We start from the raw sequence: 24,394 nt of genomic DNA, 5'->3' as shown, positions 1-24,394 counted from the left end.
GCAACTTTGCTAAAATATCTTTAAAATAATTCGTTTTTGTTTGATATGTTATATATGACCATAACGAAAGAAAAAAAAAGTCTTATTTGTTAATTAAACAATTCATAAGAAAACAACATACGTTAACTAAAGCTTGATAAGAGTTGGGCGGGTTGGGTAATGGTCTAAATTTTAGCTCATCTTGACCCAACCCATCTCAGTCCAAATAACTTTGGGATGGGTCATAGGCCTGCTCATTTATTGACTCAACCGATTTTGACATGTACAAAATCAGCTATGCCCGCCCATTTGACACCCCTAACTCAATACTTGCCTAAAGGTTGAAATCCAAGATTATCACAACTCAATCCAAAAAAAGAACGATGCAAGATGTTAGCGGGAAACTGTCTTTTGGAACTTTTCTCAAGAAGAAAAGTAATCAACAATGACTTCATCCAAACTTAACGGCATTTCTTAAAATACAATGGTTGCTGGACTAGCAACCAAAACTTTGCCAAAAAGTACAGGTAATCGATTACCTACTTCACATCAATCTCCTATAGTTACCAGTGAGAAAATCTTGCTTGTCAATCTCCCAAGATTGACTGCTCAAGCAAAATCTTCAGACACATCTCCCAACGAAGTGATCATGGATTATTGCCATAGTCTTAACAGTATGGCTCATTCTTCCCAACCTCTCTCTTGCGAATTCATCGAGGCTAAGTTCAGTAATGGAGAACTCGAACTCAAACACCCAAACCTTAATCACCGGCCCACTAATACTCTCCTTCGCACCACTCCCACCAGAACACATGTCGGACTCTTGGCTGGAGTTGGCATTACAGGGGACCATCCAAAATTGCAGCTAATAGTGGGGTCAGTCCCCATGGAAATCACAATCCAGGACCCTCAATACTTAGCGAGGCTAGCCATGCAGCTTCTACATCAGGGCCTGGCAAACTTTGGACACCAGCTGTGGATGTCCATCTTTGCTCCAGGCACAGTACATGGGGACACAACAACCATTGTCCATGGAGGAGATCAACAACCTAATGGGCCACCTGTGCCAGTCCATGCCCTTCTTTCCTCTGATGAACCTGGAAGCTCTATCACTATCACCCAACTTCACCGTGTAGCCACCAATAGTCCCGGTCCCCCCCCCCAATCATCCTGTCCACTATCTCCCATCAACCAGCTGAGCATTACTCAACAATACACTGAGTTACCTCAAGGCATCCAATATGGACCTGAAAAATCTCATAGAAAAGCTGGGGTCCCAATAACAAAAGCATTCCTCATGCAAGAACCATTGGAAATAGAGTTCAAAGAGCCCTTGGGGGGAATGCTTATTGCTCTATGCCCCAGCAAGCTAATAAGTTGCTCAATAGATCTTCAAGTGCCCTTATCTCAAGGCTTAGGGAACTCATCAGTATCCCTAAACCCCTTGTTGAGTGTGATGAAGCCAACCCTTGTTGCCAAGGGGAAGGGAACCAAGAGGAAAACCCCCACTCAAAATCCATTATTAATGAACTTCATAATATAGAACGCTAGGGGTGCTAATAGTGCTGAGTTCCGTAGGCACTGTTCCTACATAGTTAAACTTCATAACCCTGCTCTACTGGTCCTACTTCAAACTAGGATGGCAGACCACATGGACCTCACTACTGAATTCCATTTTGATGCCCAATTCCAAACCCCCTTGGCTGGCTAGTCTGGGGGCATTGTGCTCATGTGGAAGGAGGACTTGCTAAAGCTGGAGGAGGTGTCTACCTCTCCCCAAGGGATCCATGTCATGGTCCAGGTAATTTGCATCTTCCAAAAAATGGTTGTTTTCTTGTATTTATACTAGTAATTGTTTAACTGACAGAACTAGACTTTGGGAGCTCCTAGAAGACTTAGCTTCTATTTATAGGGGTAGCTAGCTAGTGGGTGGTGACTTTAAAGAAATTCTAAAAGCTAAAGATAAATTAGGAGGTAACTGCTTAAACTTCAATAAGAGTAATAGATTCTCGCAGTGCCTCAACCAATGTAAGCTAGTAGACCTAGTATTCAAGGGCTCCAAATACATATGGACCAACAAAAGATATACTAGGAGGCAGAACCTGATCCTGGAAAGACTAGATATATGTCTTGCAACTGATAATTGGATAGAACTCTTCCCTGAAACAACTGTCACCCACCTCCCTAGAGCTCATTCTGATCACTATCCTTTGCTCCTCAATCTTACTGAGCAACCACAATACCTCATACAACATACCCTTTTAGGTTTGAATCTATATGGTGTAACCACCCTGATTTTCTGCCCATTGTGCAACAAAGCTTCTCCTCTAAGCAAGGCGTCCATAGGACTACTAAGATCTTGAAAAGCAGGGTAACTATCTGGAATAAGCATGTGTTTGGCAACATATTCCACAAGAAAAAGCATATCCTTGCTAGATTAAATGGTATTCAAAGGTCTAAAAGCTACCCCTTTAGCACCTTTCTCCATAGTCTTGAAGCTAATCTCCAGCAAGAATTCAATGTTATCCATAATAACGAAGATGACTTCTGGAAGCTTAAATCTAGGATTGACTGGCTGCGTGAAGGATCCAACACCAGGTTTTCCCATACTTCTACCCTTAATAGGAGGAGGAGGAACAAAATCCTTTGTTTGAAAGATGAGGTAAGAAACACAATCCAGGAACCCTGGCTCATCAAACAAGCCATCATTAAGTATTTCACTAATATCTTCTCCACTAAGCACCTTCAATCCAGTAACACCCCCTCCTTCAGGGAAGATAGGCAACATGTCCTAGATAACAGAGCCAAGCTAACCTTGAGTTCCCCTCTTAGGCTGTCTGAAATTAGTTGTTCCCTAAAACCCTTTAAGCCCATGAAGACTCCAGGTCCTGATGGGCTCCATCCTCTCTTCTACCAGAAATACCAGCATATCCTGGCCAACCAGATAAATAACTACTGTATGTTTATGTTTTCATATACCATCATGCCCCATGAGGTTAACAAAACATATCTTTGTCTAATCCCCAAATGTCATAATGCCACCATGCTAAGAAACTTCAGGCCAATAGGGTTGTGCAACACCATGTACAAGCTTATTACCAAAATCATTGTTAACAGAATCAAACATGTCCTTAGCAATATCATTGGCCCCACCCAAGCTAGATTCCTCTCCAATAGAAGAGTTGCTGATAATGCCATTATGGTTTAGGAATACATTAACCACTTCCAGAAGATGAAAGGGAAAAATGCTAACATGATCTTAAAAGTTAACCTTGACAAAGCATTGGATAGGTTGGAATGGTCCTTCAACTCCCTACTCTACTTCAATTTCCCTAATAGACTAATCACCTTGATTATGTCTTGCATCACTACCAGTTCCATCTTTGTTCTAGGGAATGGTGACAAGACCAAATTTTTAACCCAACCAGGGGCATTAGACAATGGGACTCCATATCCCTCTATATCTTTATCATTTGCATGGAAAGACTCTCTCGAAAAATAGATGAGGCTGTTAGAATCAACTCATGGTTCCTTATCCGCATCAACAAGAGTGGTCCCAAGATCTCCCACCTATTTTTTGTTGATGACCTGACCTTATTTGCTAAGGACAACAATAAGAACTGCCATCCTATCTTAATAACACTAGGGGAATTCAATAATGCATCAGGCCAGAGGGTCAACTTCGTAAAATCAAGAGTCTTTTTCAGTGCCAACTGTAGAAAGGAATGTGCCAATCATTGCAGCTCTATCCTAAGCATTAAAGCAGGCTAAGCTTTTGGAAAATACCTTGGCTTTTCCATTCTCCATAAAAGACCCACCAGCAGTGACTTCCAATTCATTTTGGATAACCTTAACACCAAGCTGGCTGGTTGAAAAATAAGATTCCTCAATTTGGTTGGTCGCACTACTCTAGCTAAAGCTAGCTTGAGTAGCATTCCAAGCCATGTTATGCAGTACATTAAGCTTCCCTCTAAAATAAATAGCTAGATTGATAAAATTTAAAGGGGTCTTATGTGGGTCACAACTGATGAGAAGAGAAAGCTCCACATGGTTAATTGGAACACCATTACTAAGCCTAAGAACGGGGCTGCCTGGGAATGCAGCAAGATCATATGAAGAATAAAACTTCCTACACTAGCTTATCATGGAGAATGTACAATAACACTAGCTCTATCTGGGCCAGAGTGCTCATGGGTAAGCACTGTAATGGAGTTGGCAGGAGAGGTAGGCCCAAGACTAGAATTTGGCAGTGCATTCAAGAGGGATAGAGAATTTGTACTAAAGCCTCGGGATGGGTTGTCCGCAAAGGGGATAGTATCAATTTTATGAAGGATAATTGGATCCTTAACTTGCAGCCTCTTATCTCTATCTTAATAGGGCCTTGGCAATTGACAGACTTAAACAGAAAATTCAGTACAGTTCACAGTAATGGAATTTGGGACCTAAGCTCTTTAAGCTACCCCATTGCCCTTGACATCTCCACCATTATCCAAAGCACCTTCATTCCTCTGAATTCAAGGGATAATGATATGCTCATTTGGAATCTCACCCCCTCTAGTATTTTCTCCTCTAGGTCAGCCTATAACTTCGTTGCTAACAATTTTAAAAGCAACCATGCCCAGGAGGATCTCTGTGGTTGGATATAGAAGCTGAAGGTTCCTAATAAGATCAAATTCTTCACATGGTTGATGAACCAAAATAGACTTCCCATTGGAAGCTATCTCCATCATATTGGCCTGAATATAGACCCTAAATGCTCCTATTATAGTGGGCATGCAGAAGACATTAACCATATCTTCTTTGATTGTCCCAATGCCAAACTTTTTGGATAAACCTTGTCAAAGCCAGCACCAATAGCCAACACCTCCCCTAAAATTCTTTCACAATGCAAAAAATGGGAGGATACTTGGCAAAGACTTCAATGTATCCCCATCAATGCCTGTATCGATTTGCAAATGCTGCTCCCCTTTTGTTTCTGGACCATCTGGAAAACCAGAAACACTAATGTGTTTGAAAAAAGAAAGAATTACATCTCCACCCAACAAGCAATTGCTATAGCAGTTGAATACTATCATGGCTGCTAGGCAGAATCCACTTACTGTAACAATTACTCAATGCATCAAGTGGTAGCCACCAGATGATGGGACACTAAAGCTTAACATCGATGGAACTGCTTGTGGTTCAACTAGGCAAGGGGTTATAAAGGAAGTCTTTAGGAACAATGGAGGGGACTGGGTTATGGGCTACATGAAATGTTTAACTAACACATCCTAATACAGCGGAACTTCAAGCTCTTTGGCAGGGGTTAAGAATTGCTATTGATCATGGGCTTTATCTAATTGTGATTGATACCGACTCCACTAGGGTAATAAATATGATAAAAATGGTAATTTTACTCACAATCCCATTATCTATGATTGTAGGTCAATGATAGAGCAGCTGGGGAATCCAGCGATAGGGCATAACTACAAGGAGCAGAACCAGGTGGGGGACCTCCTCGCGAAGGAAGGATAAAAAAAAGCTTTGAAAATACTCAGTTTTTGGCAATTCCTCCGGTGTTTGCTAACGAGGCACTGTGGGCAGACATCTTAGGAACTGTTTTTAAGAGGAAAGTCAATGGTTGTAATATTGATACAATTAATTGTGATGACCTGCTAGGTCATCTATAATTTTACCTTTCATTTCTATGCTCTGAGACCTCGAATAGCTCTATTTAGCCTTCCTCGATTTTCATGCACAGTCTGTGTATTTTTCTGGAAGGTTGTGAAAAAAATTGATGAAAATGTGAAATCGTGCCTTAAAACTCATTTGAGTTGACTTCAGTCAACGTTTTAAAAAAATGGACCTTGATTAGTGTTTTGATGGTCCTAGTGGATTCATATCATGATTTGGAACTTGGGCGTATGCCTAGAACCAAATTCGGAAATCCCTAACTTGATTTAACGTAATTTGTTCAAAATTAGAAGTTTAAAGGTTTAAAGAATTTTTAAGTTTGATTGTAAGTTAACTTTGTTGCTACAGGGTTTGGATTTTGGTTTTGAAAATTGGTATAGTTTCGTTTAAGTATTTATAACTTGTCTGCAAAATTTAGTGCAAAACAGAGTTGACTTGATGTGATTTGGATGTCCGATGAGAAATTGCATGTTCTTAAGTTTGTTTGAAAATTTCATTTGATTTGGTGTCTGATTCGTAGTTCTAGGTGTTATTTTGGTATTTTGATCGTACGAGCGAGTTCGTATAATATTTTTGGACTTGTGTGCATGTTTGGGTTGGAGCCCCGAGGGCTCGAATGAGTTTCGGATAGGCTACAATGTGAATTTGGACTTAGAAGAATAACTGATGCATGTCTGTTCTGGTGCTGGACTGCAGATCTCGCATTTGCGAACAATGAGTCTCATTTGTAAGCATGGGCTGGGTTGTGGAGATTTCGCATTTGCGAGAAATTCTTTATATTTGCGGACTCTATATCTTTGCATTTGCGGAGGTTTTGGTTGCAATTGCGACCACTGATTGACTTGGTACTACTTCTCTTTTGCAAAGCATTGTTCCTATTTGCGAATAGCCTTGGTTCGCATTTGCGATGACAACATGCTCAGTGACTTTTTTGCATTTGCAAAGGGTTGATCACTTTTGCGATCATCGCAATTGCGAACTATGTGATCGCAATTGCGAACTATGTGTCGCAATTGCGATAACTGCAGCTGGGTAAAAGAGGTGGAAACGGGATTTAGCTCGTTTCTTTCAATTTATCAACCCTAAACACTCTAGAGGCGATTTTTCCAAGATATTTTCTTCCTAAATTCATTGGTACGTGACCTTAATATCTTTATTTCAATTACCCATTATATTTCATAAGTTTTCAACATCAAATCTAGGATTTTCATGGTAGAAATTAGGAATTTGGGTAGAATTAGGAATTTTTAAAAATTTGGGGTTTAGACCTCGAATTAAGGTCAAATTTCAAAATTAATTACATAATTTGGCTCGGGGGTGAATGAGTGTTCGGGTTTTGGTCCGAGTTCGATTTTGACCAAGCGAGCCCGGGGTTGACTTTTGCTGACTTTTTCAATAATGATCTAAATTGAGCCTCTTTCATTCGTGGGTAGTTTTTAAAGCTTATTTTGAATCATTTGGTTAATAATTTGTTAGATTTGGTTGGTTTCAAGGCTTGTTCAAAAGTCAAGGCCATGGTTCAACTTTGAGTTAATTGCGAAGTGAGATAAGTGTCGGTTCTAACCTTGATTTGAGGGGATTAGGAACCCTTGAGTTATGGCTATGTGAAATTCATGTGTAGCGGCATATATGCGAGGTGACAAGTATATATATGCCGTCAAAATACTTGTTTCCGTATTTCATTAATTATTTTATTCCATGTCTTAATTGTTACATGCTTTAATTTCTTCCTATGCCTTAATTTGCTACTTGTCATTTATTATTCTTGTATTAAAATGTTAGTTTCTCCCATGCCTTCATGATTTAATTGCTACGCCTCAATTGACTTACTTGTACCCTTTAGTTATCATTTATTTGACTTTTCTTGCCGCTTAGTATTAATTTTTAGCAATTCTTGATTTGGTACAAGATTTCCCTTATGGTTCTTCTTTCATATTTGTTAATCATAGAGATTCTTGTTATTCGAGTTGTTGAATTGATTTCATTTATTGATTTGTATTTATGGATCGGGTTGCATCCGGCAATAGGTGGAATAAGAGAGGATATATATTGATAGTGTGGGATCGGATTGCACGCCGCAACAGGTGGAATAAGGAAGGATTGATACGGTGAAATAAGGGAGGATTATGATATTGATTTTAATTATATGGTGGGATCGGGTTGCGCGCCGCAACTTATTTTTTTTTTACTTGTTATTATTGATATTTACATGGAGGAATAAGGGATGATCGTGTTTGTATGGTGGGATCAGGTTGTGTGCCACAACGGTTTATGAGTTTTGTATTCCTTGTGGTATTTTGTTGGCTTCGGTGTTTTTGTATGAGATTTTGAGGATTTGGTATTTCTAATTTCACTGATTTTTGAGAATTGAGTTTATTGTCATGAGTTATCTGCTTTATTTTCCGTTTTCCTTTCCTGTAATTATTATTATATTGCATATAGGTTATTGTAAGTGACCCGCCTTAGCCTCATCACTACTTCATCGAGGTTAGGATCGACACTTGCAGAGTACATGGGATCGATTATACTCATACTACACTCTGCACTTCTTATGCAAACTTTGGAGTTGGTCCCAATGGCGGTCAGTAAATTGCTCGGATCGGACATCTGAGGGAGACTTGAAGTACAGCTGCTTGGCGTTCGCATCCCAAAAGTCCTCGTCTACTTTATCCTATATATATTATTCTAGTCGCTCATGCACTTGTGACACCAGTTCTGGGTTGTAGAAAGATATTTTAGTTGTTATAACTTTTCGCACTTTATTTTAGTTCTATCATAGTTATTTTAATTTAATTTCCATCGGTTAATTTGATTTGTTACAACTGGCTTATAACTATTCTAACGTTGGCTTGCCTAGCAAGTGAAATGTTAGGCGCCATCACGGTCCCGAGAGTGAGAATTTTGGGTCTTGACATCAATACTTTTGATACTAGCCAAGGGAACTCTGATTCCCTTCCTAATGATGTAATTTTGCAGCACCATTGATAATATTATAACATTCAGTTAACCAAAAAAAACTTTGCAAAAGATTAATGCTGAAACATTTTTTTAGTCTGAAAAAGAAGTCCAATCTAACAAGCTCTCCAGGAGCACTATCGACACAAGAATAAAGTCAACAAGGTCTAGGTGATCAACCTAATTGCAAGTATTATATATTTACTTGTTCAGGTCATCCTATCATAGTTTCATACGAATCGACTCAACCATGCTAATATAGCATATTTGTCCTACTTGGGAGACTTATTCTACAAACCTTGGTTTAGCCTTGGAATGTATTCCTACACCGGCACATGTAGTTCTATGGTATTGAATTCAACATTCGAACCAATCTCGGTGATCTCCATTAAGGGTGTTCAGTGGGACGAAACGTCCCGGCCCGTCCCAGCCCTTCAGATTTAAATGGGATGGGGTTTAGGGGGAAAAGGACATGGGATGGTACGGGACTACCATTTGGTCCCAACGGCCCGGCCTAGTCCGGATAAGGACCTCTAGAGTAAAAGTAGTTATGTTTTTTTCTTTTTAAAATCTAATTGTTGTCCTGCGGCTTCTTTTCTTTCAAAAAGAGCCTTTGGCAACGACCAAAACGGTCATTTTTTGCCCCTATCCCCCCCCCCCCCCCCCCAACTTTTAATTTAATCCCCTAGTTTATTGAATTATACTTTGGCCCTAATTTTAACTATAAATACTCTCAATCCTTACTCATTTTTTTCCATACAAATTCTATCATTCTTTCGCTAATCTCTAACATTCTATCTCTCTTCTGCTCTATTTTCTCATAATCATCTACGTTTCAAGTATTTGGGCAAATTTTGGGTGCAAGTTTCAAGCTTTAAATTAATTCGTCAAGTATTTGAAGTAATTATCTAGACAATTTCATCAAGTTTTAATATTTAATCACAGTGCCATCATTCTATCTCTTAATTTTTGTATTTAATATTTGCTTATAATATCGTGGTTAATTTTTATGTCTAAGTTTTTTGTTTAAATTATGGCTCCCAAAAGTATATTAGGCACAACCAACCCATTTTAAAAAGTAGTAATGATGCTAGTACTAGTTCTAGTGGTAATCCTAATCCTCTTCCTAAAGTTAGAAAGTATATAGAGGATATAACTCATGTTGATGAAACTTCTTTTAATACTGAATTTTATGATATTAATCCAAAAGACCCACTAGATCATGAAACTTTACAAAGATAACTCAGCAATGATTCTAATTTTAATGAGGAAGAAGAAAATGTGGAAGATGAATTAGATGAAATACACACTAGTCCAGTATCAGAAGCTCCAACTCAGACTCAATCTCGACCTGGAGTGGGACCTTCAATTGTACCTCCTATTAGGGGTAAGATGAAGGCAGAGCGTCGGAGAATATCACTTGTATAATATTTTTTTGATTTCGTCAAAGAGGCTTTAGTGCTACTTGTAAAATATATAAAACACCATTTTGCAAATGGGACGGGTGAAAAATCGGTGGGACATCGGGTTTAAGCAAACACTTGAATGCTATACACAAAGCTTTATGGATAAAAGCTCAAGTAGATATCAGAAAAATACTAGATACTAGCATCGGTTGTGACGCTCCTGCTTAAATTGTTGAGGGTTCTAACTATCTCCAACAACAATTTAACTCTATACTGGTGGTACACTACGTCTCTATAACAAAGAAAGAGATCGCAAAAAGTTAGCAAAAATGATCGTTGTCTATGGCTTACCTTTTACTCTTCCTTCTCACCTTGCTTTTATGCGTTATACATAAGAAACTTATAGTCATGCTTTTCAAGGTTTTCCTAAAATCAGAGTTAGAAATGGTATTTTTAAATTTCAAAGTGACTATCTTCAGTATATATATTATGTATTTTACCACTTAGACGGTAACGTGTCTATCACCTCTGATATAGGTCGTAGTCCTAGTGAAAATGGTTATTTAACTGTTACATGTCATTGGGTTGATCATACTTGGAACATGCAAAATGTATTATTGGTTATAAATTTGTTGATTCAAAATACACTGGAGCATATATTGCATCTACCGATTTAGAAATTCTTCAATTTTGTGGTCTTATTGTGTCACAACCCAAAACTCATCCCGTTGTGATGGCGCCTATCGTAGAACTAGGCAAGCCTCAACTCAACACAATCCAAAACCACAATAATAAAATCAAATCATTTGCAGAAAAACTTTCATCATTTTAAATAAATCATTTAAGACATGAAAGAAAGATCCATATTACGATACAACCATCGCAAAACTAGGGTGTCACGGAGTACATGAGCGTCTAATGTGAACACATAGTCTATAAAAGTATCTAAAGAGGCAAATGTAATACAACCGGAAAATGAGAAGGAGAGCCAAGTCCTGCGAACGTCATACAGATACCTCAACAAACTCCACAGCCTACAACCTCAACCAGCGACTGCCATTGGGGCCAAAAGTACTTGGATCTACACACAAGGTACAGGGGGTAGCGTGAGTACACCAACTCAGTAAGTAACAAGTCCAACCTATGGACTGATAGGTAGTGACAAACTCAACCTCATCAAGGATAACAGAAATAATATGCAGAAACGTAGGCATGCTTTCAGTTAAATAAATAGCTCGAACAGTAAAACAGAGCAGGTATAAACAAGGTAAAGAAGTGTAACTCTGCTACATCTACATGTCAATGCACATGCTGTATGAAATGCACCATGCTGAGTGCCTCATGTGCCCACAATCTCAAATGCGCGTTCACTCAGTACTGTATATGGCTCATACGGCCTAGGGAAGATCCATCCTGGAATATATACATCTCTGACAGCAGTCATTCAGTACTGAGGAAGGCCATTCCAGCCTATGGAGAAGATGCATCTCCGTAATAATAATAATAATAATAATAATAATAATAATAATAATAATAATAATAATAATAATAATAATAATAATAATAATAACAATAACAATAACAATAACAATGGCTCATAAGGCCCAAGGAAGATCCATCCCGAAATATATACACATCACTGACCCTCAGTCTCCAGTACCGAGGAACAGGCCAATCCAGCATCATGGAGAAGATCCATCTCCATACCAAGGGAAGATCCATCCCTGAATATAGTTAACCGCACTCACTGGGGGTGTATAGACTCCGGAGGGGCTCCTTTCAGCCCAAGTGCTATAACAAGCCAACGAAGGCATAATCAATAATCTGCTGCGATGTGCAGCCCGATCCTATAACTGTCACTCATAATCAGGCTCTCGGCCTCACTCCGTCACCACTCTCCAGTCTCTCCCACGGGCTCACAATGCCAGGAAAACTAGCCTGGAACAATGATATGATGTGCAAATAAATAACAGCTGAGACTGAGATATGATATGATATGCATGAACAAGACTGAGTACAGAATATCAATGAAACTAATGAGATGACAGCAAGAAGCGATCACTCGGGTCTCAACAGTATTGGCATGAAGCCCTAACATGATAATTAGCATGATTTAAAGTTCATTTCCTAAATCATATAATCTCAACACAGATATCAATAAGAAAGAGTCACTAAGTGGTATCGTGGAATGATATATGCCACAATTCTTACGGAGCACGCCCACTCGCCAGTCACTTGGCACTTGCGTCACTCAATACAAATCATATAGCACAACGTTTGGGGTTTCGAACCCTCAGAACCAAGTTTGGAAACGTTACTTACCTCAAACCAAGCCAAAACTCTAACTCGCGATGCCCTTGCCTCTAGATTCGGCCTCAAAATACTCCAAAACTAACCAAAATTAGTATATTATCATCAATACACGCTAAAGGAGTGAAACCCATACGAAAATTATCAAATTAGATCAAAATCCCGAATTTGCTCAACCCCGGCCCCCAGGGCCCACATCTCCGAATCCGATAAAAATCACAAAACTAGAAAGTCCATTCACTCACGAGTCTACCCATATCAAATTCACCAAAATCCGACGTCAAATGGTCATCCAAATCCCTAAAATTAACTCTCCAATTCTCCTCTACTTTTCCCCCAAAATTTTACCCCTAATTCCCAATTTAGATGTTAAAAATCAATACACAATCATGGAATTTAACCAAAATTAAGTAAAGAACACTTACCCTAATCATTTCTCTGAAAATCCCTTCAAAAATCGCCTTCTACCGAGCTCCCACTTCCATTTTATGTTATAAACTCGGAACCCTTGTTTGAATCTTTTAATTTGCCCAGATACACATCCATCGTGATCGCGGAAGTAACATCACGATCGCGAATAGGAGGAAAAAGATGCCCCTGAATGACCCTACGCGATCGCGTTAAACACCACTAACTGAACTACATGTTAGCGGAACTGACTTCGCGAACGCGAAGAGATAATCACCTTGCCTCAGCTCAGACCCAACACTATGTGAATGCATGCTCACCAACGCGAACGGGATGCTCCATCTACCACACCCTATGCGAACGTGGACCCATGTTCGCAAACGCGAAGAAGAAACAAGCAGCCTTAGGCCTTTCCTTACGCGACCACATCCTTCTCTCCGCGATCGCGAAGAAGGACTTTCTGCAACAGAAATACCAGCAAAACTGCCAACTTTTCAAGTCCAAATATGTCCCATTGAGCATCCGAAACAACACCAAAACACCAAATCAACCTCGGATTCAAGCCTAAGAAATTACAAATTTTCAAATTCTACAAACGACGCCGAAACCCATCATTTCACCTCCGAATGACCTAAACTTTTGCACACCCGTCACAAATAACACTACGGACCTACTCCAATTTTCGGAATTCCATTCCGACCCCGATATTAAGATTTCCACTGCCGACCGAAAAATGCCAAATTTCCAATTTTGCTAATTCAAGCCAATTCTACCACAAACCTCTAAATCATATTCCGGACGCGCCCCCAAGTCCAAAATCACCTAACGGATCTAACCAACTCATAAAAATCCAAATTCAAGATCGAGTACTAAAAAGTCAAAACTTGGTCAAACCTTTCAAATTTAAAGCTTCAAGCTGAGAATCATTCTTCCATATCTATTCCGATTATCCTGAAAATCAAAATCGACGATTTACATAAGTCATAATACACCATACGGGGCTAGTCATGCCTGAGAACTGGCGAGCGAAGTGCAAATGCTCAAAACGATCAGCCTGGTCGTTACATCCTCCCCCACTTAAATATACGTCCGTCCTCGAATGTGCCCAGAGATGTTCCGAAAACCATCAATTCGCTGTATAACCTTACCATGCCCATACCTGGGGGTGATCCCACGTCACCATATCTCATATAAGTCTGATAGCACAATGTAACTAAAATTTCACAATCCAACCTAGCCCATAAACCTTAGAACCAAATTTCCACTTCCGAAATTATCTATAAGATCAGAATCTCACATCTACACACCGAATAAATCTGAACACGCTATATTAAGCCATAACAACAATCTGTATCAAGCCATAACCATACCCAAGATGAAATCACATGATATATCACATAACTCGCATACTCATAGTGACAACTTCTAATCGCAACAGCTACTCAACAACCCAATTCTGGTGATAAACCTCTTATCAAACCAAAGCCTCATTCCAACACTTTCATATACTACCAATGATGAAATAAACATGTAGAAATCATACTCATTCCTCCGATCAACCAGTCATGGAGTCCCCTCTCCGTCGGCAAGGACCGTAGTAAATTTCTAAGCTGAAATCCGATATTACCCTTCCAACATGCTAAAATCGAATCCGATAGTATATATTCTAGATCTCAATGACCTCATCTCATCCAACACGACTACTCTAGTGACATGACACATCGATACAATCTAAAGCCACAACCTGTGTGACCCGCACACCAATAAGCAATTGCCCAAATGCACTCAAATTATGGAAAAAATGACTCAAATGAGAGAGTTGTACCACAAGCCCACCCGTACCACCACAACACAATGCTGAGAACCCATCACACATCATAGAACAAGAACACACGAATCTAACCCGAAGGATCATACCTCTACATAACTTCACTGCAATGCGCGACCCTCTCCAAACACTGGTCCACATGAAACACCTCAAGTCACCATGCTCAAAATGAACTACCACGCGCAATTTGGTGTCTAGTACCAAAAGTGAATCACCCTAACCACTGAAAAGTAAATGACGTAAGGCTATACCAGCCCGAAAGAACATATCCAATGCGCAATCAATCATACAACACCCAAATGCCCGTTTCACTCAAATCCCGCTGTAAAGCTCAAATAGACCCATATCCTTTGTGCATAAAATCAACAAATCATAATCCCATGTAGTATATAAGAGTAACTCACAAACAAATCTCGGGACATAAATAAGCTTATTAACAACCAAATGGCACCTTCCTCGACAATAGCAGTCCGGAGTCAACATATCTGACTCGGTACAGAACATCTCTATATAGGCCTACCATTGAACCCCAAATCAACTCTAGTCACCCATAATAGATAAATAACTCTCCGAAAGTTCACAATGACTTAATCATGGTACATACTATCATCTGACTAGCTTTGCCCACATCTTCACAGTCCAACACCGTAAAGTAACCTGTTTATGAGAATTTCCAGTCTCCAAATCCATGAAGCACACGAATCACCCCATCCGATCTCAACTCTACCACCTGGATATCTAACATACCTTTAATACTCGATCATTCCATAAGGGATACTCCTATAATTATTCTGTGCCACCAAGCAAACCTGAATATCAGCGGTCGATCCAATAAGAGAGTGCCGCAATACCAAGGAAGCACCCTTAACTCAAACACATTGCCCTTTCTGAAATGTTTACCCTCATCAAGTCGCACCAATTCGTAATATCATTTACATAATCATCTGAAACTACCCGTGCTACCTAAGAATTTATGACCTTCCTTTCAGAACTGAACTGTGACCTTACACATGCAAATCTCAACCCTACGCAACATACCGCATATACCATGACATCCTATGACAAATATGAGAACTTCATAATCCATTCTGAGCCATAAGCAACTACGTACTCTACTAGACAAGAACCTTCCATTTGATCTAATCTAGAAGAAAATTGATATACATCACATGCTCCTCACGCCAGTAGAAAAATATACATTTCTAATCATGGTAGAAACCATTAAGAACTCTCCGAATTCCATTTGCACAAAACCAAGCCGTCAGGATTGAATCCTTCTAACTCAACCAAGCTATGCAGGTCACTAAAACCCAAGAGCATTGCCATGAAACACCTGTAGAAACTCATTACCTCGTAAGCACCCAAAGAACTAATTATATCCCTTACCATATCGATCCGACCTACTACCAAGCTGTCCTATTTATCCAAGTTCCTTCTAAATTACCTTCAAATTGATACTTACCCTTACTATAATACCGCAATCCTCAACCCAGACTCATCACACGAGACCCAAGCATAAAACCACACCATCTAAGGCTCATAAGCCACCGAATACTCTCTTAAATATTCCCAAAAGTGCCACATTCAAAATACTTACCCTGAAGAGACTTCCTGCGAATCTAAAGCCATTACTTTCACCTTTTCTAACACTGATATGTAGAATCCATAATGATATAGAAATACCACAAGTCTTAACACCCTCCAATGTAAACCTCAGTTTCTAGCCAAATACACATCCTGAAGATCCCCAATTGTTACGTATGCATCTTAAATCTATTAGAACCATTCTCGGGAGTCATGCACTCTGCTCAACCTCAATTAGATGCAATCAAACGGACCGAAGAACTTGTGCTCCATTAGCACTCCAAAAACCCAGGAAGTAACCCCACCGTAATGCAACCAAATAAATTCCTGCTCCGTGCACATTACATCCTTCACCAATAACAACTCAAGTCATTCCATGATTCTTATACACCTATAAAGCATAACACAACCCTTATCCAATTTTGTTTTTTTCCTTTACTCAAGTCATCCTCGATCTCAACCCCTATAAGTCACAACTGATTCGCCAGTATACCTTAAACTGAAACTGATACGACATTTAGCTGCGTAATCAACTTATCAATGGCAAACTCCCCCACCCAGCTCAAAGCCATAGGCCAAAACACCCAAAAACTCACAATGCTCATACTCTATTATTGTCGTAATACCATAGTGAGGCTTAACTAAATCCTTCATAAGCTCGTGCAACACAAACCATCTAGCACTTTAAATCATCTGCAAATCTCGCATTCACCCTCGTAACAGTCAAGACAACTCTCATATGTGATCCAAACTCAAACTGCAGCATATATAATTCACTGGTAAAAGAAAACTTTCAACAAATAGCATAGGGATCACACAAACTTCAAAACACTCCGCAGGAGATAGTCCACCTGCTCCGCCGCAAATCAACTTCTCTTTATACCCTTCCACCGCCATAAACATCATGCAATCACCTAATCTTCCTGAGTCTGAACTCATATTACAACATAAAATCTACCACACTCCCCAACTAAATATCATGAAAAGATCCTTCAACACACCCCTAACTCGGGGCTATACATCAAATCAAGATGGAAATCAAGCACCAAATAGTTCTTTCTACCCTCAAGCAGACCCTTCTCATTACATTCAAATCATATGAACACATCTCGTAGTCACATCATGCTCATCACGTAGCCATCCAGCCATCACTTCCACTAATAGGGACACTACCGAATATATAAATCCAAAAGCACGTGCTCACACAATCAACACCTCAGTGCTCAAGCTACAGGCAAAGCCCAGCCTCAAGTCCTCCAAACTGGCCCAATATCAACACATGGAAATCACAGCTCGCCCCTCGTTCAGGGAATCATAAGTCGTCGATGCATAACTGAACGAGCGCCCACGTGTGCACACGAATGCATGGAAGGAATTCAAAGAGTTGCATTTCAAGCTGAATCAATGCCGCACGATAAGAATTCAAGAATGTGGGATTTCCTAAAGGTTCTGCAGCCTCTCGAAGATAAGTACAGATGTCTCCATACCGATACCCGCTCATGACTCGGGAGACCTATGTAACCTAGGCTTTGATACCAACTTGTCACGACCCAAAACACATCCCGTCGTGATGGCGCCTATCGTAGAACTAGGCAAGCCTCAACTCAACGCAATCCAAAATCACAATACTAAAATCAAATCATTCACCGAAAAACTTTAATCATTTTAAATAAATCGTTTAAGACATGAAATAAAGATTCATATTACGATACAACCATCCCAAAACCAGGGTGTCACGGAGTACATGAGCATCTAATGTGAACACATAGTCTATTAAAGTGTCTAAAGAGGCAACTGTAATACAACTGGAAAATGAGAAGGAGAACCAAGGCCTGCGAACGCCATGCAAATACCTTAACAAACTCCACAGCCTGCAACCTCAATCAGTGACTGCCATTGGGGCCAAAAGTACCTAGATCTGCACACAAGGTGTAGGGGGTAACGTGAGTACACCAACTCAGTAAGTAACAAGTCTAACCTATGGACTGATAGGTAGTGACAGAATCAACCTCATCAAGGATAACAGAAATAATGTGCAAAAATGTTGGCATGCTTTCAATTAAATAAACAGCTCGAACAGTAAAATAGAGCATGTATGAACAAGGTAAAGAAGTGTAACTCTGCTACATCTACATGTCAATGCACATGCTATATGAAATGCGCCATGCTGAGTGCCTCATGTGCCCACAATCTCAAATGCCCGTCCACTCTGTGTTGTATATGGCTCGTACGGCCCAGAGAAGATCCATGCCGGAATATATACATCTCTTACAGCAGTCACTCAATACTGAGGAAGGCTAGTCCAGCCTATGGGGAAGATCCATCTCCAGATAATAATAATAATAACAACCTCATAACCACTCGGTATTGTATATGGCTCATAAGGCCCATGGAAGATCCATCCCGGAATATATACACATCACTGACCATCAGTCTCCATTACCGAGGAACATGCCAATCCAGCCTCACGGAGAAGATCCATCTCCATACCAAGGGAAGATCCATCCCTGAATATAATCAACCGCGCTCACTAGGGGTGTATAGACTCCGGAGGGTTTCCTTTTAGCCTAAGCGATATAACAAGCCAACGAATGCATAATTAATAATCTGGTGCAGCGTGCAGCTCGATCCCATAACTGTTACTCATAATCAGGCTCTCAGCCTCACTCAGTCACCACTCTCCAGTCTATCCCACATGCTCACAATGCCAGGAAAACTGGCCCAGAACAATGAGACTGAGATATGATATGTTACGCATGAACAAGACTGAGTATAGAATATCAATGGAATGAATGAGATGACAGCAAGAAACGACCACTAGCGTCTCAACAGTATTGGCATGAAGCCCTAACATGATAATTACCATGATTTATAGTTCATTTCCTAAATCATATAATCACAACACAGATATTAATAAGAAAGAGTCACAAAGCGGTGTTGTGGAATGAACCAGGCCATAATTCTTACGGTGCATGCCCACTCGCCCGTCTTTTGGCACTTGCGTCACCTTAATACAAATCATATAGCATAACGTTCGGGGTTTCGAACCCTCAAAACCAAGTTTTAAAGCGTTACTTGCCTCAAACCAAGCGAAAACTCAAACTCGCGATACCCTTGCATCTCGAGTTCGGCCTCCAAATGCTCTGAAACTAACCAAAATTAATATATTATCATCAATATATACTAAAGGAGTAAAACCCATACGAAAATTATCAAATTAGATCAAAATCCCGAATTTGCTCAACCCCGGCCCCTTGAGCCCACGTCTCGGAATCCAATAAAAATGACAAAACTAGAAAGCTCATTCACTCACGAGTCTACCCATAACAAATTCACCAAAATTCGACGTCAAATGGCCAACCAAATCCCTAAAATTAACTCTCCAATTGTCCTCTACTTTTTCCCCAAATTTTCACTGCAAATTCCCAATTTAGATGTTAAAAATCAAGGAACAATAATAGAATTTAACCAAAATTAAGTGAAAAACACTTACCCCTATCATTTCTCTGAAAATCCCTTCAAAATCGCCTTCTACCGAGCTCCCGCTTCCATTTTATGTTATGAACTCAGAACCCTCATTTGAATCTTTTAAATCTGCCCAGATACATATCCATCGCGATCGCAAAAGTATCATCGCGATGGCGAAAGTACCATCGCGATCGCGAAGTGGAAGAAAAACATGCCCCTAAATGATCTTACGCAGCGCATAATACCCTTCGCGATCGCGTTAAGCACCAGTGACTGAACTATGCGTTCGTAGAACTGACCTCGCGAACGCGAAGAGATAACCGCGCTTCCTCAGCTCAGATGCAACATTATGTAAATGCATGCTCACCAACGCGAATACGATGCTCCATCTTCCACACCCTATGCAAACGCGGACCCATGTTCGCGAATGCGAAGAAGAAACAAGCAGCCTCAGACCTTTCCCTTACGTGACCACATCCTTCTCTCCCCGATTGCGAAGAAGGACCTTCTGCAACAGAAATACGAGCAAACCTGCCAAGTTTTCAAGTCCAAATATGTCCCGTTGAGAATACGAAACACACCCGAGGCCCTAGGGACCTCAACCAAACATGCCAACACATCCCATAACATCATTCAAACTTGGTCAAACTTTCGAATCACTCAAAACAACACCAAAACACCGAATCAACCTCGGATTCAAGCCTATGAACTTACAAATTTTCAAAGTCCAAAAACAACGCCGAAACCTAGCAAATCACCTCCGAATGACCTGAAATTTTTCATACATGTCACAAATGGCACTACGGACCTACTCCAATTTTTGGATTTCCATTCCGACCCCGATATCAAGATTTTCACTACTAACCGGAAAATGCCAAATTTTCAATTTCGCCAATTCAAGCCTAATTCTACCACAAACCTCCAAATCACATTCTGGACGCGCTCCCAAGTCCAAAATCACCTAACTGAGCTAACCAACTCATAAAAATCCAAATCCAAGATCGAATACTAAAAAATCAAAACTTGATCAAACCTTTCAAATTTAAAGCTTCAAGTTGAGAATCATTCTTCCATATCTGTTCCGATTATCCTGAAAACCAAAACCGACGATTTACATAAGTCATAAAACACCAAACGGGGCTAGTCATGCCCGAGAACTGGCGAGCAAACTACAAATGCTCAAAACGACCGGTCGGGTCGTTACATATTGATAAAGTTTTAACTATCACATTAGATAATGCTTCATCTAATACCAATATATCAAATAGCTTAAAAGCTAGAATTTGCCCACTTAATGACTCAATTTTTCATGTTAGATATGCATGCTATATTTCTAACATGGTTGTACAAGATGGTATTAATTTATTTTCTGACTCTTATGCTAAAATACAATATATTTGTGCCTATATTTTTCGTGCTAACAAAGCGAGTAGAATTCATGAATTTAAATATCAATGCGTATATGATGAACTTCCATTAGAAAAGTTCCAAAAGATGTTTGTACTAGGTGAAATTCTACTAACAAAATGCTAAAAGTTACTTATGTCTATCAGTTACCTATACAAATGCGTGAGCCTACAAAATTTTGAGAAAAATAACAAGGGATCTTTACACAAATAGTCGTTCAAATTTATTGTTTTCTTTTTTTACGTTGATTATACAATGATTATACATTATTATATACATATTATACATGGATTATACATATATTATATATAGGCCCGCTATTTTAAGTTTAAGCGCTTGCGTATGCAACTATTTAAGTTAACACATAACCCAAATAGCCACCAACCTAATCCCTTAAATTAAAAATAGTTGGTGGATATATAATATGTTACGACCCAAAATCCACTAAAGGTCATGATGGCGCCCAACACCGCCGTCAGAAAAGCCAACGGTGATTGACCAATTCAATTACTCTTTTTTAGAATGTTGAAATCATAACTTTTATTAATTAAATAGTATGAAATAGAATTTACAGAGTAAATAATAATATTTACATGAACTACAATAATGAACAACATGTAGGAACCCCTAAAACTCGATATAAAAAGTGCACGAGCGTCTATTAATGAGTACAACAATAATACAACACCCGTCTGAAATACAAGTTAGACGGGGAATATAAATAACTCTGATGGAGACTCTGTATGCTGCAGGTCGTAATAAGGAAGTGCCGCTCACTGTAAAGTCCCCACAATAGCCGCGCCTCTGCACCCAAAGGACCACCAAAAATATATATGTATACCTGCACAATAAGTGCAGCAAGTATAGCATGAGCACGTAAATCAATGCATGCCCAGTAAGTATCTAGCCTAACCCCATAGAAATAGTGACGAGGGGTCGACATCGATACTTACTAGTGGTCCAATAAGATAGATACAGTAAGAAGTAAACATATATGCGGTAGAGTAAACACACGAAATAAATAAGTGTAAATATGTGGAACAATCCTCTTCTCACCAGATAGATTGTCATGATTCAAATCAGGAAAATTCCCAGATACACTGGCTTCATGACAAATATTACGCACGATTCCATAGGAGTATCTTATAGAAATGCCGAGGCATACGGCCCGATCCCATCATAATCTGGTAACTATAGATACATATATTATATTGCCTAGGCGAATGGCCCGCTCCCATGAGAGTGTGGTACATAATCCTGCCTAGGCGAACGACCCGATCCCATAAAAATGTGCGCACTGCAGAGGGTCGAACGGCACGAACCATAGATGTATCTATCACACTGCCGAGGCGAACGTCCCGATCTCATTAGAATAAGAAGCTTTAATGCATGAACGCGAAGGGAAACCTTCTAATAAAAATGCATGAAGAAATTCGTAAGGAGAGTACAATTATTTCGCGGCTAATCATGAAGCCCATCGAATCTCTACTATAGTAAGTCTATCACTCTACGCAAGTCTAGTATCAAGTCGTAATGTGAAATAAAGGAATTAAACGAGCAAAGATAACCCACATAGTACAATTATAGCATGGTGTGAACCGAAGTCTACCGGGATAATAACATGAATCTAGCTACGTACGGACTCTCGTCACCTCGTGCGTACATAGCCCCCACAACAAGTAGCACATATCAAATACTTCACCTAGGGGTTGAGTTTCCCCCTCACAGAGTTAGACAGGAGACTTACCTCACTCCGAAGTTCCATAATCGGCTCCAAAGCCTCTCTAACACCTCAATCTTGTCACGACCCAAACTGATGGGCCGCGACGGGCACCCGGTACCTTACTCAACCGAGTACCAATATAACATATCTTTTCGTATCATACTATCATAGATAATTGAGTCGTAGAGGATGCCATAATGTAGGTAGAATACAACATATAATGCCAACTTATACATAAGACATATAGGCCTCTAAGACCAAAATAACTACTCGCAAACTGAACATAGACCGACAAGGCCATATATTCTTTTACATACATGACATCTGTCTACAAGCCTCTAAGAATACATAATTGTCATAAAGGTCGGGACAGAGCCCCTCCATACCAAATAATACACATCTAAATTATATTGACCAAACAAGCAACTCTAGAGCAAATGGAGTGCACTGACATCTTCCACTGAGTTGATTGCCTACTTGGAGGACTCTTGACCTATCTATCGAGACCTGCGGGTATGAAACGCAGCATCCCTAGACAAAAGGGATGTCAGTACGAATAATGTACCGAGTATGTAAGTCACATAAATAAGTACATAAAAGACATGGAAGAAATATAGAGTAAATGATTGAACCTGTAAGTCTGGATAACTCTGTAAATCATGAAATACTTATAGTGTCATGCATATGCGTATGAATGTAATGTAGTGCATAGGTATATGTGCTCATAACATCACCAAGCCTCTGAGGGCATCCTATCATATCATCTCGGCCACTATGGGCAAAATCATCAACATATACCAGCTGATCAGGTGGTGCGTTTATAACGTCGTAACCTTTTTTCACATCCCATATACATATAATATACATATATACGTGTATATAACGTCATCTGGTAATGGGTCAATGTACATGAATGAAATGCATGAGAGGTACGCTAATAAAATCTTTCGGAGTGTCATAAGACCATTTTGCCTTTGAATAATACCATGAAGTAAACTTTATCAACTTACATATTTTCTGAGACCCATAAACAGACGATAGAATAATAATTCACATGGGGAATCAAGAATATAGACACCCCTAATATTTCTATGAATAGAGTCATTTATGGAAATTGTGCATTTGCTCATTCCGTTTGTGACGTATAAATCATGCCAAAAAAAATAAGGGATAACCTTAACATACCTGGAATAGGAAAAAATCCATATAATATTCTTGAAAAAGGTTGCAACGTACTCTTTTTAGAATCGCAAAACCTCACGTTACTTAAGATTTTAAGAAACCTTGTTGGAATGTTTGTTTAAAGGAATCTCGTTGAATTCCTAATGCCAGCGTGGGAAGTGTTTGTAATTGATTGTTGGATCCATGTAGCTGATTTTGGAATTGATTTTCTTTTGATTCAAGCACACTTTCCTTGATTTTTGATAAGTCCTTTACTAAGTGGGGGATGAGCCCCATTTATGGCTTAGTTGGCCAAGGCATAATCCATATTTTACCACATTTCAAGTGTTTACAAGAGTCATATGTATATAAACTCTTTGGATGCCACGTTAATGGGGTCCAAATCTTATCCAAAATCATTATTAATTAACCACTAATATCTTGATTAACTTGATAATTTTCCACTATCCAATAATTAACTAGTTACTCATA

The sequence above is a fragment of the Nicotiana tabacum genome, chromosome 6, assembly GCF_000715075.1.
Source record: "Nicotiana tabacum cultivar K326 chromosome 6, ASM71507v2, whole genome shotgun sequence".
In the NCBI taxonomy this organism is placed as follows: domain Eukaryota; kingdom Viridiplantae; phylum Streptophyta; class Magnoliopsida; order Solanales; family Solanaceae; genus Nicotiana; species Nicotiana tabacum.
Note: the sequence above shows the minus strand (reverse complement) of the source record.